The sequence below is a fragment of the Gavialis gangeticus genome, unplaced genomic scaffold, assembly GCF_001723915.1.
Source record: "Gavialis gangeticus isolate Ggan-Ray unplaced genomic scaffold, GavGan_comp1, whole genome shotgun sequence".
Lineage (NCBI taxonomy): Eukaryota > Metazoa > Chordata > Crocodylia > Gavialidae > Gavialis > Gavialis gangeticus.
Window position 1 is genome coordinate 279,224 of NW_017729008.1, and position 4,852 is coordinate 284,075.

The 4,852-nt window shown below is 43.1% G+C and overlaps 1 long non-coding RNA gene across 1 annotated transcript in view; it reads left to right on the forward strand.

Moving 5' to 3' along the window:
* Positions 1-4,852, forward strand: part of LOC109292093 — a 934,440-nt gene that overhangs the window by 183,452 nt on the left and 746,136 nt on the right. The gene's annotated exons all lie outside the window — the stretch shown is intronic.

The window sequence follows — 4,852 nt, forward strand, 5'->3', positions numbered from 1 at the left end:
TTAACATCTTCATAAGTGACTTGGATGAGAGGATGAATAGCACCTTGTTCAAATTTGTAGATAACACTAAGATGTGGGGGGATGTGGGCACGCTAGAGGGGAGGGGCACGCTGCAATCAGATCTGGACAGGTTACAGAGGTGGGCGGATGAGAATAGGATGGGTTTCAACACTGACAAGTGTAAGGTGATGCACCTGGGGAGGAAGAACCAGCAGCACACCTACCGGCTGGGGAACCCCCCCTCTCACCAGCACAGAGGCAAAAAAGGATCTTGGAGCCATTATTGACTCAAAGATGAACATGGACCACCAATGTGGGGATGCAGTCAGAAAGGCTAACCACACCTTGTCATGCATCCACAGATGCATCATGAGCAGTTCCAAGGAGGTGATCCTCCCACTTTATGCAACTTTGGTCAGGCCGCAGTTGGAGTACTGCATCCAGTTCTGGGTGCCGCACTTCAGGAGGGATGTGGACAACATTGAGAGGGTCCAGAGGAGGGCCACTCGCATGATCAGGGGGCAGCAGGGCAGGTCCTATGAGGATAGCCTAAGGGACCTAAACCTGTTTAGGCTCCACAAGAGGAGGCTGAGAGGGGATCTGGTGGCCATCTATAAACCGGCCAAGGGAAAGCAGCAGGTAATGGGAGAGTCCCTGTTCCCCTGAGCACTACCAGGAGTAACAAGGAACAATGGCCATAAGCTGACAGAGACCAGATTCAGGATAGATATCAGGAGGTGCTACTTCATTGGCAGGGTGGCTAGGATCTGGAACCAACTTCCACGGGTAGTGGTCCTCGCTCCTACCCTGGCAGTCTTTAAGAGGAGGCTAGATAGACACCTTGCCAGGGTTGTCTGACCCCAGCATTCTTTCCTGCCTGTGGCACGGGGACGGACTTGATGGTCTGCTCAGGTCCCTTCTGACCCTAGAAACTATGAAACTATGACAAATGACAATATATCAAACCCAATTCCATTCTGTTTAGAACAGCATATATATTTTCTATTCTCAGTTTACCATATGTGATCATTTTTCAGTAGGATGAAGGAATATGTGCATAACTTTTAGGCATTGAATGAAATGTTGCCTGTAATATAAGATGCAATAAAACAGTAGATATTACAGAAAATTTGGGCAGAAATATGTAAACGATTAAGCCAATTAACTGCACAGAAAATGTAAGGATATGTATAGCTGGGGAAAACTTACAATGTATTCATAATCTGCTGACTAGCAATTGGTACCTTTTTTACTTTATCCTAAGTAACAGAGTAGTAGAAACATTCCTAATTTTTATCAGGCTAAGGATGAAACACACTGTTGGCTATAAACTGTGAAATGAATTTGTGAGTTCAGTCCAGTTCAGAGTGAACAGCTCTACATAAATCAATTGTCCGTATCAGAGTATTCAGTCTTCTTGAATGTTATGCTACACATACAAGATTTCTGAAATAGAAGTCTGTGTTTTACAGTATATATGTTATATGTAAAACTGTCAATGTTATTCTTATTGACTATTTCTATATTTATTACTATTTCTCTCCTTTATTATAAAGAACCTTGCTTACTGAAACATAACTATAACCTAAACTTCCTATTCACATCCCATACCTATTGCCTTATTAATATTTACTGCAGCTTTTTCTCAAAATGCTTTCTTAAAGCCAAGGTAAACTATTATTGATACCCTCTCTCTATCAGTTCTTCTTCTTCGCTCTTTATGGAATGCAAAAGTGTATTAATAATCATTTCATAATTATCCATGCTGATAATTCTTGGTCAAATCCTAATTTTTTAGGTATTCCCCTGCCATAGCATTTCAGGTTAGCAGTTATAACTTCTCCAAAAGCTGAAGCCACAAGTCAGGGTTTCACTTTTTACCACCCAAGAAGGCTCATTAGTAGCTCTGGTGAAATTAAGTGATACTTCAATATTCAGTTCCTAATGGGTGAATATGTAGAGAACATGCCTGCATCTGGTACCAGCTGACAACTTTGCTCACATTTTCATTAGGAAGCTCAAGGACAGGTTGGAAAGTCAATTACCCTTTTGCTCCTAGAAGTGGTTTCCTACAAGACAAGGTTGAATCATGTCAGTGAAACAATAGAGAAAGCTGGTCCTGCCCCCGCATACCTGATCTTTGGATACATAGAAGATATCAGGGACCCAAACTGACTGTCCTGTATTTTGCACAATTACTATTATTTTAAATCCCAAGTATAACAGTTTCCTAAATCTATTGCAGAGCCATTTTGAAAATTAAATAATAAATTGGCTTCCCATCAGCCCAGTGGCATCTCTTTTGCCACCTTTGATTTTTCAAATACACAGCTAGAGGTTGCCCTTTCTGCTTTGCCATGCCTTCCAATTGGAATGGAGCCAGGGAGGCACCAATGTTTTGTTAGTCTGCAGATGTGTTTCTGTTTTATTTGTTGCTCCAGGAAGATCCTGGCTATTTTTAGTATTTTTTTCATCCCTTGAGAAATGTACTCCTGTTTCTAGCATCCATCCCCAAGACATCCAGTGTGAACACTAAAGCAAGGACTTGTTTTTAAAAAATAGTCTGATGGTTTGCACCTTTTCTTGCATCATTTCTTGCATCTATTCTGCCCCTTTCATTAATTCACATTTTTAAAAATTTTTTCTGAAAGACTTTAAATTATTTCTTTTCCTTTGCTTGCCTTAGTAGTTTTCACTCCCATTCTTATTACATTTATTAACTTTCTTTAAAATTGATGTATAAGTAGTAGTTATAGAAATTCTACTTGTATATAGTAATATAGATGGATGCAGACAGAGTGACATTTATAAGGTACCAGAAGTACTAGTGTAAGTTAATGTGTCAAGCACTTTTACGCACTGAAAACTACTGGGAACATAGAGATGAAATTGCTGTGAATGATGGGGACTTGCCATAATATTACACGTCATGAGAACAGAAATACCAGGCACAATCCACATTGCCTATTTTGCTACTGAGATGTGAAGGAAAAGAAGTCAATCACTCTTATTCTGGTCAGGTATGAATGCTCCCATAAAAAAGGAAGGCTTCCAAGTGTGAAATCTGCAATAAATATAGCAAGCAAAATGCAAAAGAATGACTGAAACTATTTGAAATTCCTGATTTCCTTTGGTCCATAGTTAACAGAGATCTATTTGAATTAAAAAAGGAAAGATTACCTCCCACTAGTAGAGAGCTACTCTTTTATTTTTACATAATTGAGCTGTTATACAATGCATGAACTTACAACCTAATAACACATTATAAATCACAGCTTGCTTGCCATGGGATTCCACATAATGGCCCACAATTCATGAACAACTCATTTCAGCAAATCTCTTTGATATAGCAGTTCAAGCACACTATATTGTGTCTTTTAGTATGTATAATACATGGCTTGCTAGAAGCACCCATATAAATGGCAAAGTACTGTGAATATGAACATAACAAATAAAACACCCTCATGGGTACAAAGGATCCTTAATATTCTGTGTAGAATATTTCTACACATCTCCTAGGGTATACAGACATATGGACATAAGGAAAAAAAGTCTTGTCAACATGTAAGAGGCTTCTGATACCTAGAGTAGTTATAGAAGAGCTATATGGAAGAAACCTAGAACAGAAGAAATACCAAGTTGAAAATACTAAATTATTACCCTCCCCTGACACAGTAGGTGAGACTATTAGATTTCAAATAGAAAGCACATACTAATCTGTCAATGTCCAGTACTAAGTACCAGTTCCACAACAAAAGCAAAAGGAGCAAGAAACACAGACTCCAAGGCCGCATCCAGATGAGCCCAGTCATGTGGCATGTAGCAGGGCAAACACATCTGTAGCACCGCATACCACGCATCCAGATGTTCTCCACACTGCAAGGGAGCACTGCCCATGGGTGTGCTGCTCCTCTTTTTATCCCTATATATCCAGGGGTCAAAAAAACCCCAATGGTAAAAAAAAGTGGAACAGTGTACACATGGGTGATGCACTCCAATCAAAAGTGGAGCTGAGCTGCCCGGAGCCATGCTGCAACTGCCAGCCAGGCTCTGTGCAGCAGAATCACCACTGCTGCAGCCTTAGGAAGCCCCCATGACCTCAGGTAAGGCTGATGGCCCCAGCCTAGTGCTGGTGCCAGCCTCCCCTATCTCACCTGGGGTAACTTGCCATGCACCAATGCACACATAGCACAAGTGTTCCCCAGGGACAAGTAGCTGTGGCACAAGGTGCACCGCCACTACTTATCCCCAGGGAACCAAATGTCCACACCACATGTGGACACAGCCCAAGGGCACATTCACATGAGCGAGCATGTGCCTGTTGCGGTGTCTCAAAGCAGTTTGAGATGCTGCAAGAGGCACACTGAGAACAAAAAAATATGCAGTGCAGACTCTAAACTTGATATTGGGAAACCCACACCACATGCCCACTCCCCCAGACACCCACTCTCTTTGGCGTACAGCCCCCGGCACTAGCAGCAGCAGCCAGCTGGGCCATTGGGGCCATGGCCTGCTGGAGGCACAGCTCCGTGGCAGTGCAGTACTGCCTGACCTTGGGTCTGCACATGGTGAATGAGTCAGCCTGACCTGGCCCAGCCTGCCCCACCCCACTAGCGCATGCCTTTGGCCAGGACCAGAATGGCTTCTTCCACCACCTGCAGGTACTGTCCAAAGGTGCATGCTAGCAGGGTGGGAGAGAGCTAGTGTGGGGCAGGCAGGAACTGTGGGGCAGGAGTGAGGGGCACTGGGAGGGGCTGTGGGTTGAGAGTGAGGGGCAAGGGCAGGGGCAGGGCATCAGCTGGCATATTAGTGCTGCTCAGTGCCCCACATCCTGGTGACAAAAGGGGCAGAG